The sequence below is a fragment of the Thamnophis sirtalis genome, unplaced genomic scaffold (assembly GCF_051295495.1).
Source record: "Thamnophis sirtalis isolate CommonGarterSnake01/CBP01778 unplaced genomic scaffold, rThaSir2_p1.2 scaffold_11, whole genome shotgun sequence".
In the NCBI taxonomy this organism is placed as follows: Eukaryota; Metazoa; Chordata; class Lepidosauria; order Squamata; family Natricidae; genus Thamnophis; species Thamnophis sirtalis.
This window is the reverse complement of record NW_028261391.1, coordinates 17,658,245-17,672,842: the sequence shown is the minus strand read 5'-3', so window position 1 is coordinate 17,672,842 and position 14,598 is coordinate 17,658,245. Positions and strand designations below refer to the sequence as shown.

Genomic DNA, 14,598 nt, shown 5'->3' with positions numbered 1-14,598 from the left:
TTTTCATCTTTTAACTTTACAATCACTGTTTGTATAATTTTTAGATCTAGAATGTTGGTGCTATTGTTAATTTTAGAGTCCAAAATATTGTATTGCAAAACTGAAGTCAGTTTTTTTTATAATTATGTATTTCTAAACTGTTAATTAATATCTATATTGGATATGATGGGGTAGAGAAGATTCTCATCCAAGGCCTCATCACAGTTTTTATTTTTTTTATTCTAATTTAATAAACACTTTTAAACTTATTATATTGCAAGCTGTCCAGAGTCACTCTATTAATGAAATGGGTGGCATAGAATTTTAATAAATAAACAAATAGGAAGTTCATATATAATTAGTACTAATTATATATATATATATATATATATATATATATATATATATATATATATATATATATATATATATATATATATATATATAGTACTAATTTTATATATATATATATATCCTATTCATTATTAAAGTAGAATTTCAAACTGTTGTTTTTATTAACAAAGTTCCATTAACAATTCATCCATTCTTATTTACAACTTTCCCTCCTGCATGAAATGCAATTCCTCATAATATATATTGTGTAATTTTCTTTTAAAATTATTTTGTAGAAATATAAATTTCTCTAGCATTCTTTGACATGCAAATTTCCTGACTAAGGGTTTTTAAATGTTAATTTTTCCCAATATAACCACTAACGTATACCTTGTGTACCCAACTTTCAGAAAGATACATTATTTTCCCCATGCATTTCTTACAAACAAATATCTTGCTGTGAGTTTTAAAATTACAAAACAAATGATGTTGCTTGATTACATTTAATAATGCAATCCATTTTGACACATCTTATAAATCCGCTTCCATAAACCTCTACAGAATATTCCTTTTTTGTTCCTAACATTGTATAGGAAACTTTTCTCTCAATTTTTGGGCAGATAAATTAGGCCACTAGATATTTTCAGAGGGGTTTTAGGCATTATCCATTGTCCAAACATCACAGGTATCTTTATATTATATGATATACTTAAAGGGAAACATAACTTAGGCATTTGGCACAGAGGACTCATATGCTTAGGTGTGCCTGCTGTATATTCCAGACATGCTGTTTATGGGTTCAGGAAAATAAAATAAAAAAATCCTCGCCACAAAAATACACCTGTGATGTTTGGACAATGGATAATACATAGCAACAAAGCCCATTTTTAAAGGAAGATATTAATTATAGTATTTTAATACTGTAACTTCATTGCTGGAATATTGATGCTACTTCATTATTTTCATAATACTTTAATTATCTAGAACGGGTTAGGTGCTAGGATTTATGTATATATAAAAACTATATATTGGACAAAGCCCCGGTTCAAATTAAATCAATTGGCTTTTTTAATGGTGTATAGATCACTAAATGTCTCAGGTTGGTTAAAGTCACATTTCTCAGAAACTGTGGACAATATAATGACACACAAGTGTATGTTAAATTCAGCAGCTGGCTATATGGAAAAATGGCTTAGAAACTCATCTAAATCCAAACTCACAAGTTCTTGAATCATTCATGTACAGCCCTTTCCCATTTTGCCTCAAATGAAATACTCGCCATATAATCTCATTTTACTGAAGTGACATTACGGTTATTGCAGAGCAAGAGTTCTCATAATGCTGACTGCATCAGGCGGCTCTTCCCATAAAGCTGATTTCTCCTTTGCTTCTAATGTTGCATTATCTTTCCCTTCTGACCACTAGTGGCCCAAGGTTTTCTTAATCTACCAAAGTTCCTGATTAAAATGTCGATATCTTAGTTAAAATCTGCACATTTCTGCCTTTTTGTCTTTGCATTCACCATCGTTTTTCTTTTCCAGGAGAGGAAACAAGAATGCTGTTTATAATATATCCAAGTCATCCAAAAAGAGGTTATGATCATTATTTGAGAATGATGTGCATGTATTGTATATGCAACTAAGACAATTTTGTCACATCCAGCAATCTACAGACAGAATGGAAACAATTTCCCACCTGGAAATGATTCTCATGTGGAAAATCCATAGCGTGATCCATATTAGGTCAAATCTTTACAGTTAAAAATTCTCTTACTATTATTAAGATTACTTTGTCAATCTTGGAAGCTTTAAAATATGTGGATTTCAACTCCCAGAATTCCCCAGCAACACGTGAAGACCAAATATTTCATAACAAAATTTCCCTCATCTGTGTTTTTATTTTTATTTTTAAAGTTACTTTATCAGCAACAGTGTACAGGTAGAAATCGATTTACAACCGTAATGGAGTCTCATGTTTATAAGAGGACAGTTATAAAATGGGTTGGTCATATGACTGACTCAATTTTATGACCTTTTTCATGGTGGTCATTAAGCAAGTGAGGCAGTTATGAAAGCATCCAATATAGTTGTTAAGGAAATTCCATGCTTATTAAGCTGTCCAACCTGCCACAGCTTAAACCTCTAATTAGAACTGATCCATTTGTTGAGAAATGTATAGTTTATTAGAGATCATGTGTATTGCAGTAAAGCAGAGCCAGAACTGAAAATTGTGCGCCAAAATCCCTAAGTTCTACTTTCCCTTCCTTAACTGTCTCTCATTGCCCATGCCAGTATAACCAGACTCAATCCAGGCTCACTTTGGCATGTGACCCCCTCCTTCTTTCAACTGGGGCAGTGTCTCCAGGAGATACAGCATTTATTTTCATTTCCCAAAGTATTCCCCCCTTCATTCCGCCACCCCATAGTTCATGGCAGTCTGTCACTGCATAGTAGTGAAGCAGAAGCAGAAGGTAGCAGCTGACATAAGCAAACCCATGATTTGCTATGGGCGTAGTTTTGCCAGAAACATGAAATAACTGTTGGTTTTTAGCAAACCATTGTAAAATGCGGTCAAATGACTATGGGATGCTGCAAATGGCCTGTAAGTATGGCCTGGTTGCCAAGCAACTAGGTTTGGTCACATGATTGCAGGGAATGGAACCATTGGAACTTTGACTCTGAGGTTGTAAATAGCCTGGAGGTAGGTCCATCCGTGGTGGATTCCTATCAGTTCGGATCGGTTTGGCCGAACCAGTATAGTTTGGCGGCTTGGGTTGCTGGAACCAGCAGCGACCCAGGCCTGCCACGCCCGGTAAACCGGTTCTCCCGGCAGTGCTGTAGGTGCTGCCATCTTGTTTTTTGGTTCTGCGCATGTGCAGAATAATTTTTATTGCACTGCACATGCGCGCGCACACACACATGAGCAAACACCAATAGTGCCTGCCGGAACCCAACCCTGAGGTCCATCATAACTTTGAATAGTCATTATTGTAAGTCCAAACAATATTAGAATGCCTATATAGAGAATACAACTTTGTTTAACTTGTACTACCTGCTACATAAGTGTAAATAATTGAGAAACTTAATTTCTTAGCTGCATTATTTGCAGGCTACTCAATATATTTTTAACAAACAGCCAAAAGCTACTGACTAGATGTTATATATTCATAAAATACCACTCAGCCTTTCCCAATCTTCCTCATTCCACATACTGTAAGTAGAAAGGACAGCTGTAGGAATTTCTAGTAACCAAACTGATGGGAAATCCCAAAAGTTTTTAATTGAACACATTTGGAAATGAAAGGTTATAAAATGTTGCCCAAACATGCCTGCCGTTATGAACTTAGTTTTGCATGATCGAATACTTTTATCTTAAAGGTGAACAAGGAAGTGTGTGACATAAAAACAGTTCTTTATTTAACTTTGAATTGTTAAGAAGTTTTAGAATTCTGGTCTGTGATGTACTTAGTCCTACTGATACTGAAATACCTCCTTTTTCTATTCATACCAGTGGAAAATAAATGGGGCGAACCAGTTGAAGAATTACGATTACGTTCCTTGCTCCATCACAGGCTGAAAAGCCTTTTTCCCAGAGATATAAATAACTACTCAGTGCAAAGATTCTGTCTGATATTAAAACCGAAGCTGTCATGTAAAGTGTTGGATCTATGATATAACTCTGGACCCAGGTCACTAAAATCTTACTCCACACACGATCTTTCCCTAGGTTTTCCAAAGAAAACTAAACCTTCGAAGACAAATATTATGGCACCCCAAATAAATGCAGTGATTTTTAACCTTTTCAGGGAAAGTAATTCCTTTATTGGCTTCAGCTCAAAATGGCCTACCTTTCTTTCCCTTTTGTTGTCTCGGTGAGTAATTTCTTCAGTCACATTGTTTATAAGAAGTGAAGTTATTCGTAATCATGCCTTTAAGAGTATGTACACAAAGTGGACATCCTAATAGAGCACCATGTATTAAATTTCTGATTGTTTGACATAAATTCTCCCTCTTCTTGTACTTAGACAGGAAGCTCCTCATTTATTTATGAATAGGTTAAGACCCCAAGTCATGTTCCTAACCATGTGTCTAAGTGCTAACATATATTAAGTAAATCTAGAGACTCTTCTGCATAGGAAACATATTAAAATGGTTAAACATGGAGAAAGGCTCAATGTAATCTATCCTTTGTCATGTTTATGGTATCTGAACGCATCTTTTGCAACAGGTCCGATTTGGCTATAGCCACAGATGTGCTGCTTCATGATAAACCACAACTGTGGAGGGAGAAAGAGAATGTGATATAGCATAAACCATCAAGAAGATAAATAATGAAATTCTTTGAAATAACATTGGTTAAATATTTAGACATTCTGAGTTTGCTCGCAGCACACACACACACACACACACACTCAGAAAGAGGCTTTCATGCTTTGCAATAGAAAAAAAAACAAATGGCTCAGTAATCATCAGATGGAGGACAGCTCAGAGAGAGATTCTCCAGAATTCAGATCATCAGTCACACAATTTGCATATTCGTTTCTAAACAACGGGTTGTAGCTTGACCTGTCTGCCAGAAGTAGCCTTAGACTACTTCTTGTGCAGAAAGCATCCAAGCCAAGCATTTTTTCCCTCAAGCTTCTTGCTCCAAACTAAGAAAACCTCTCCTTGAATCTGCAGAGTAAGAGCAGATAAGCTTCTTACCTCATAAAGGGTAGACTTTTAAACTGTGTACATTTTAAATGGATATTGAGGGGTGGGCAGAGGTGGATTGTAAATCCCGGTGCTACCGGTTTGTTTGTGCTCACACGCGTGTGCGCGAGGCTTTTGCGCATGCACAGAAGCATCCAGACGGCTGGGCGGAGCCTCCTGCCACTGCCACTACCAGTTCATCCAAACCGGGAGCAACCCACCTCTGGGGTTGGAATGGCAGCCATTAAGGGTCACTGTAATTGAGTAATGACATCATATCAGCTCTTCAAGAATGATCAGATTAGGAATCCAATATCTTATAGGTCAGCATTATATTTATTGTACAGGTTTAGTAACAGAATCTGGCAATTTGAATGTGCCTCCCTCCACCCTCCCTTTGCCTCAGGGAGGATTAGGGAGGGTCTTGTATACTCAGGATACATTACTATCCCAGACTCGCACCTCTTTTCTATGACCATTGTCTCAGTAGCAGCTCTTCCTCCTGTGCATAAGGGGCTGCCACAAAGAAGAGGGAATCACAACCTATTCTCCAAAGCAACTGAAGGCAAGGAAGAAACAATGGATGGAAACTAATCAAGGAGAGAACCAGCCTAGAACTAAGGAAAAATTCTGCCAGTTAGTACAATTAATCAGTGGAACGACTTGCCTCCAGAGGTTTGTAGGTCTCCAACACTGGATGTTTTTAAGAAGAGATTGGAAAACCATTTGTCTAAAATGGTGTAGGGTTTTCTGCTTGAGAGGAAATTGGATTAGAATAGCAGCCTCCAAACCTTTGGGCACCAGGGACCAGGTTCCATGGAGAAAGGTTTTTCTGCAAACTGGAGGGTGTATGTTTTTGTATTCTGCTTGCATCCATGGATAGGGCTTTAGTTGTTAGTGTGGCCTGGTTGCTGGTATGCCATGGACCAGTGCCAGTCCATGGACTGGGGGTTGGAGACCCATGGACTAGAAGACCTCCAAAGGCCTTTCCAACTCTGTTCTATTATGCTGTTTTAAGACCACTCCTTCTTCCCTTTATACATGGAGTTTCCTGCAATCATTTCTTCTATCATTATATGGTCTCTCATGCTATTTTAGAATTGTTCAGCCTCCTGGAGCTAATGTGGGATGACACTGAAATAAACTTATCTCCCCTCCCGCCAGGTTTGTGTGGTGAATCACAAAACTTTGCATTGAGAGGATTACAATTAAATGCTGCCTGCCTGCCTGCCTGCCTGCCTGCCTGCCTGCCTGCCTGCCTGCCTGCCAGCCTATCCATCCATCCATCCATCCATCCATCCATCCATCCATCCATCCATCCATCCATCCATCCATCTATTTCTGGTATATAGCCATGCTTTAGCATGCAGAATCTACAAACAAAATCACTTTTAACAACATTAATGTCTCAAAAATGGCTCTATGAATTAGCCCAAACCTAGCAAGGTACAATATCTGTTTAGGCATTTTAATTCACAAATTTTGTCCAGCTTTTTTTTTTTTTTAAAGAAGTGCCTTAGAATGGAAAAGACAGGATGATTAACAAAGACATTGGTTCTTTATTCGACGAACTGATGAGAGAGAGAGAAAGAGAGAGAGAGAGAGAGAGAGAGAGAGAGAGAGGGAGGGAGGGAGAGAAGGTTCAAGAGGTAAACTTGTATTATGGCTAATTTCTTCACTGAACAGACATGTATCATTTTACAATGGCTGGATCTCTGCTTAAAAGAAATCAATTGTATGACTACAGCTGAGAAATCAGCCCCATAATAGATGTTTTAGTCCCTTGCTTCTGCTCCCCTCTGATAGCTCTTAAGGTGGTCAGAGGTACAAGTTAAAGATGTATTGTAGCCGGAGGGATGATAGAATGAAAAAAAGGGAGATGGAAGTAGAGCTATGCTGATAGACCAATTTCCCACCACTGCAAGCCGGTGCGATTGATTGATGAATCCTTGCTCCATCAGGAGGCAGCCCTTCAAATCTGATCACATAAATACTCATTCAACTCAAATTCTGCTTGACAAGCCTGAGACAGCTTTGTTCTGTCACAGATATCACTGTAAGGAAAATGCTCCATTAATCATCCTTAATTAACTTTACATAGTCTGCTGGAACCAATATGTTCCCTGGCTAAATCCTCAAGATTTAGCTAGGATTCCGGAGTTATCCAAAAGAGAACCATTTCATAAAGTCCACCCCCCTGTTCTTCTGTTAACTGCAGGGGATCTTTTTCTCTTCCTATTCTCCCACACACACACACACACATACACACCCCATCCCAAGACCCCCATTTTTAGGTCCATTGCATTGAAAAGAATGGTAATTTTGTCTTTAGTGAATTTTCTGTGAATTTTGCCTTCAATTAATCATCCAGTGAGGTGGGGAGGGCAGAAACAACCTATTATGTAGGTTACTCTCACAACAAATGAGGAAATATGCTGTAGGTTCTGGCAGCCACAGACAATTTGCATACTTCAATGTAGTTCTTTGGAATTGAGATGTTCCAACTTTAAGATTAAATATTGTTTTGGCCAATGGCCATTAAGAACTGCAAATACTTGAGTCAAAATCATTTCATTATCAGAGGAGATGTTGTTCTTCCTCAGAAAACTGTGGTTAAAGATAGAAAAGTTAAATTTCATATGTCATGGATCGGATAGCAAAGGGTCAGAGTGACCCTTTTAATTGATATTTTCTCATCATTGCACAGTGATATCCACAGGCTAAATATCTTCAGATAGTTATTCAGGAATATCTACCCATTCCTTCAAGTTTTTTTTTTCTGACAAGCTGCTTTTGTATTCCCAGACAATGTGATCTTCAAACATATCTAGTGGGAATTGCTGATTTAATGGGATTAAGTTACAGGAGAGTAAATTTCATCTGAACTTCGGGATTCTGTTTTAATAGTAAAGAGTAGTTTGACAGTACAATCAGTAGAATAGCTGTCTACACATGTACGCCATGTGCAGACAAGCAAGGAGAACTTTCAAAGCAGCTACATGAGCCTTCAGAAGGATGTGACTATTTTCATTCTTCAAAAAAAGGTTATTGGATTTGACTGTTTGACTGACTTGGGAGAAGGCCTTCTCTTCAGTGACTCCCAGTCTATAGAATGCATTGCCTCAGGAGTTGTGTTTGGCCCGTGTCCCACAGCATTTTAGAAAATCTGTAAAAATCCATCTCTCTTGCAAACTTTTTTTTTTAAAGAAAGTAAAAGGTTAAAAACAATTATGATTTCATTAATAACATCAATTGAAAGCCGGACACAAAATGGATTTTTATAGGTTATCGACTAAGATGAGATTTTATTCTGTCCTAGAGTTATTTTGTTAAAAGTAGACACGTAACTTAAACAAAAGCTTTGTTTAGCCAGAGAAATACAATTTAATTGTCTGCTTTCTCCTGTTCAATCATTCTTTTTTCAATATTTCAGATCATCTACCTTTGTATTCCCCTTCATGGATTACTGCCTTGCCATGGCAAAGGAGCCTGCGTAGCTCAGTGAAGCTATGAGCTCTGCCATGCAGGGCCACCCATGACAGACAGGTCATAGCAGAGAGCTCTGATAAAACGTGATCCACTGGAGAAATAAATGGCAACCCACTCCAGTATCTTTGCCATGAATACCCCATGGACAGTGTCGCAATGGGTCAGACACGACTTTGCAACTAACAACAGCAATCTTTGTATTACCTTTGTTTTCTGAGCATACAATCTATTAAAATGCATTTCACTTTTTTATTTATTATTCATTCCCTCTTTTTCTGCATCATTTGGGAATCTTTTTTTAATGATGTTACAAAACAATTGTGTGCTTCTTGTGGGTATTTTGTTAATAATACACATTTGAATACACAATTATGTTGTAAACTGCATTGAAGAATTCAAAAGAGTGCTGATTTGATCATTAGATAGATAGATAGATAGATAGATAGATAGATAAATAGATAGATGATAGATGATAGATAGATAGATAGATAGAGATAGAGATAGAGATAGAGATAGAGATAGAGATAGAGATAGAGATAGAGATAGAGATAGAGATAGAGATAGAGATAGAGATAGAGATAGATAGATAGATAGATAGATAGATAGATAGATAGATAGATAGATAGATAGATAGATAGAATTTCGATCATAAATGAGGAATATATGAACAGAATGAACTCACACTAAAATGCATACTGGAATAATTTCTTCCCAATTCCTATTCTGTCCATATAACTAAATCAACATTATAAGAACCAAATTAACTAATATACTATGTTAAACTCTCCAAGGGCAATGTCTTTCATTTAGAAGTGTGCTAGGTGTCCTACCGTTCTTTTGCATTGCAGAAATATTCTTTGTGTGCAGCTTTCTTTTAACACAAGTCTTACCATCACTTTGGATCCGACAGATTCAAAGCTATTTCCTGATTCCCTGCTTTGCTGTAATAATTTGACTAGGATAGACTTTGCAAAGGTTATGGAGAAAAAAAGAATTCACTTGATATTATTTCAGTTAATAACCCACTTCTTAAAAACCATCATTTAGCAACTAATCTCTCAAAGCATTCTTCTCTTCCATCTCTCTCCAAATCTATACTGTACGTAATTTCAAATTATATGATAGACGTCTAAAATTGTTACTTTTTTTTTTTACTTAATTGCTTTCAACTTCCTGGTTTGTCAAAAGATTGTGGGGCAGGGGGGAAAAGGAAGAATTAAGAAAATCTTTACAAAAATATATCAAAGATTAAACAAATAGGGAAAAGCAGAAGGTGGACACTCTCAAGGAGGAAAATTAAGTTGCAACCCCAACATATGTGAGTAGAAGATAAATGGAATTTCATCTTCAGAGGCTATGGCCCTTCACCTCCTTAAACCTAACCACAATATAAATATGCCCTGGTAACTTTTTGGGGGGTAATTATATCAAAATATATACTGGTTTTACTACTGGTTCTGTGGGTGTGGCTTGGTGGGCATTGCATGGCTTGGTGGGCATGGCTTGGTGGGCACGGCAGGAGAAAGATACTGTAAAATCTCCATTCCCTCCACACTCCAGGGTAAGATTACTGCAAAACCCCATTTTTACCCAATTCCTTCCTGATCAGCTGGGACTCGGGAGGCAGAGAATAGATGGGGGTGGGGCCAGTCAGAGGTGGTATGTATCGGTTCTCCGAACTAGTTAAAATTTCTGCTATCAGTTCTCCAGACTGGTCAGAACCTGCTGAATTCCACCTCTGAATTATATGTCCTTATGGCACTGCTTTTATTGCAGAGAAGATCATGCGTGATATAGGGTTAAGATGGCCCTAGTTATCCTGGGCGCAATTCAAGGTGATAGTCATCATCTCTGCAGATCTTCAGGACTGAGGATCTGCATAGTTATGAAACTGCCTGCTCTTGATCTCCCAGTTAGACTGGGAGCACCAGGTTCTCACCAGTGCTCTCTCTTAAAGCATATCATTTGCAGAGATTATTTTTTCATCACAAGGCTGACAATATGTTTAACCATGCAAAGAGACAATGATGATTAACCGCTTTGAGTACTGGGAGTCAGGCAGCTTATGTATTTTAATTTAATAATCTAAGGAAATGACAACAAAAGCAACACAGAACTGGAAGCAAAACCTCTTAATGCAGATAACTTTTCTTTTCATATAAAAGAGACTTTATTAAGACTCATGCTAGTCTCACTTTTGAATTTGTGTGCCAAAATTACTACTCGCCATTTTTTAAGATGGTAGAGTATACGGCAGATTTACCCTGCTCTGTAATCTTCAGGGGATACTGGCCACATTTGGATTTGTAGATAAAGTTGTGGACACTGTCATAAAATGTTTCCCAAGAGGAGCAGCCTTGCCTATTTCATCTTTTGGGGGGGCAGGGACGACTTTGAAGCTTCTATGGAGCCAAGAGACTTTATTGGATATAAAGATAATGGACAGAAAATGTCTACTGCACTAAATTATCAGTTGCTGACCAGAAGCAACTTTTCCACAACACTTGGCAAGTTTCTGACCACAATTTGGAGAGGTAAACCCCACTTCAAGGAAACAGAAAATTACAGTCAAATGAAGTAAGTACGTAATGTTTTGTATAATTCAAGCAGATATATTTGTGTGCACATACAGGCAGGTTTTTTTTTTATGACCACCTGATTTATATTGTTTTGTTACGATCTAGAGAGGGATTTGGCAGAGAACAACGCAAACTCAGAAGTGAAATATATACTGGCCATTGGTAGAAAAACCAAAGTGTCTTGTGAAGAAAAAGTTGGCAATCTTTTCATTCTAAAATAATTTTTTACAAAGGGGCTGAAGTTTATTCAATTGCCTAATCACTTTGGTTTTTTAAAAATTAGTACTTAATTACCTCGCCTTGTTTTAGGAATAAAGCTATGATCTCTCATTTTCTCTCTCTCCTCCAGTCTTTTTTTTTTCACTTCCCTTAGTGATTGTTTATCCAGTCAACACAAGCTTGTTTGTTTACTGAGTGAAGGTTTATTCAATGGCCTGGGGAGTTTCCAAACTTTTATTGCAGAAAACTAGGAAGTGGGATCCAAGCTTCAATAGTTAAAGTTTTCTTCCTGATAATGACCTGTCAATTACTTCTTTTGCCTAGCTATCTGTAAAGATCCCAACCCCCCCCCTTCTTTTTGTTTGCTTTTAAATTGTGCCAGAGAAAAACATCACTGGAAAATCCCAGCTTGGGTTCATTTTTTTGGATAATAGAAATAGGTAAATAGGACCATCTGATTGTCTTTTAAACAGGGAAAGGTGTTAAAGTGAAGTGAAGGATATTTAAGAACAATTGTGATTCCCTGATAATTTCCTTGCAGACTGCTCCCTTCGTGGAAATGCATTCAATAGGAGAAGCTTGACTTGGAGAAGAGAAAACATTTTGGCACCTCTTGCTCTTACATTTAGTATTAATGCTCAGAAGGTTCTTCCATCTCAACTCTTTCACTTGCATTTGAGAAACATTTATATTTTTTTATCTTTTTCAGGAAAAAAAACAGTGTCTATGCTAAGTAAAACTCAGTTACCTTCAAGATGTATACCAGAAGCAATTTCCCTTACATGATAAAGGTAAACGTTCCCCTCGGACATATGTGCTAGTCGTTCCTGACTCTAGGGGGTGGTGTTCATCTCTGTTTCAAAGCTGAAGAGCCAGTGCTGTCTGAAGACGTCTCCATGATCATGTGACCTATTAGATCCCATAGATTAGGCCTCCTCCGAGTTCCATCTGCCGGTCAATGTCGACTGGCAACCACGCGGAGGAGAGCCTTCTCGGTGGCAGCTCCGACCCTATGGAACGATCTCCCCGTGGAGATTCGTACCCTCACCACCCTCCAGACCTTCCGCACAGCCCTCAAAATCTGGCTATCCCGTCAGGCCTGGGGCTAAAGACTGTAACCCACCCGAATGGTATGAATGTTGTGTTTTTTAATGATGTATTGTCCTACGTGTTAAATGTTTGTTTTCTCCCCCCCTTTTCGAGTTGTAAGCCGCCCTGAGTCCCCCCAGGGAAAAGGGCGGCATATAAATAAACTTCTCAAATCTCAAATCTCAATGAATAAACGCTGAAGGTTCACGGAACGCTGTTACCTTCCCACCAAAGGGGTCCTTATTTTTCCACTTGCAATTTTACATGCTTTTGAACTGCTAGGTTGGCAGAAGCTGGGACAAGTAACGGGAGCTCACTCTATTACGGGATACTAGGGATTCAAATTGCTGAAATTCTGATCGACAAACTCAGCATCTTAGCCACTGAGCCAGCATTCTCTTGTATGAAAGTCATGGTTTTAGAATGTAAGAATACTGAAGTCAGTTTTATATTTTGAATTCTGGAAGAAACAGGGCTTCAAAATACAAATTGAATTGTCTAAAGCGCTCTCTCCCCCCCCCTCTCGTTATTATTCTTAAGACATTACTGAAACAAATGTATGACTGAGAAAGTATAGATCAAGACAGTAAGAATATTTTTTTTCCTATGGGAAATTAATAATCACTCCAGTAACGCAGACATGTCATAGCAAAGATATGAGCCCTTACATTTCAAATGAACTATTTATAAATGTAACAGGGTAATACACTGCATCTTCCACCAGAAATGAGTCCATTTTAAAAGTCAGTTCCTTTAGGAAAAGACCATACATGATTTAATCATGACAAACTTGAATGATATTCTGAAACTAAGAAAAGTCAGTCCTGCTTGTTACTGAACTTAGGAACACACAAAATCTCAATTTTGTATACTAGACTAGGAAGTCAAAAAAAGCCTCTCAGGAGAAGACAATGACAAAGTCCAGATGGCTCTATGAAACGATGAGAAACTCAGGCTGACTTGAAGAAGATTTGTTTTTCCTAACCCTCTGTATCTGGATGACAATCCATTCATTTGGTGTTGTATGCACTAGAGACTGCACACAATTTCCTTGTAGTGTGATCATAAGGCTTTGGTACTACATAATATTTAATTTGAGGAAATCCAAGAGAATTAGCTGTTTGGTCTAGTAGGGAAACTGTCACATCAGCCTGCGAAATACTGTATATACATTCTGCCTGTCCACACTCTATGTCCTGGTGCCAACTGCATTGGCCAACTTCTTTTTCTGAATATTGCCTTCTTTGGAGATAGAGCCCACCCTTAAAACAGGCCATATGGTCCAGTGGTAGGATTCAAAAATGTTTACTACAGGTTCTGTGGGCATGGCTTGATGGGTGTGGCATGGCTTGGTGGATGTGGCAGGAGAAGGATACTGTAAAATTTCCATTCCCTCCCCACTCGAAGCGAAGGATACTGCAAAATCTCTGTTTCCTCCCGATCAGCTGGGACTTGGGAGGCAGAGAATAGATGGGGCGGGGCCAGTCAGAGGTGGTATTTTCCAATTCTCCGAGCTCCTCAAACGTTTTGCTACCACTTCTCCAGAACTGGTCAGAACCTGCTGAAGACCAAAATACAATGCAATACAATACAATAGCAGAGTTGGAAGGGACCTTGGAGGTCTTCTAGTCGAACCCCCTGCCTAGGCAGGAAACCCTATACCGTTTCAGACAAATGGCTATCCAACATCTTCTTAAAGGCTTCCAGTGTTGGGGCATTCACAACTTCTGGAGGCAAGCTGTTCCACTGATTAATTGTTCTAACTGTCAGGAAATTTCTCCTCAGTTCTAAGTTGCTTCCCTCCCTGATTAGTTTCCACACATTGCTTCTTGTTCTACCCTTGGAGCCTTGGAGAATAGTTTGACTCTCTCTTCTTTTTGGCAACCCCTGAGATATTGGAACACTGCTATCACGTCTCCCCTAGTCCTTCTTTCTATTAAACTAGACATACCCAGTTCCTGCAACGGTTCTTCATATGTTTTAGTCTCCAGTCCCCTAATCATCTTTGTTGCTGTTCTCTGCACTTTTTCTACATCTTTTCTACATCGTGTTGACCAGAACTGAATGCAGTATGCCAAGTGTGGCCTTACCAAGGCATTATAAAGTGGTATTAACACTTCACGTGATCTTGATTCTATCCCTCTGTTTATGCACCCTAGAACTGTGTTGGCTTTTTTGGCAGCTGCTGCACACTGCTGGCTCATATTTAAATGGTTGTC

The 14,598-nt window shown here is 38.3% G+C and overlaps 1 protein-coding gene across 7 annotated transcripts in view; it reads right to left on the bottom strand.

Annotated features, from left to right (window-relative positions):
- MECOM (MDS1 and EVI1 complex locus) overlaps nucleotides 1-14,598 on the bottom strand; it is a 558,764-nt gene that overhangs the window by 109,152 nt on the left and 435,014 nt on the right. The window lies entirely within an intron of this gene.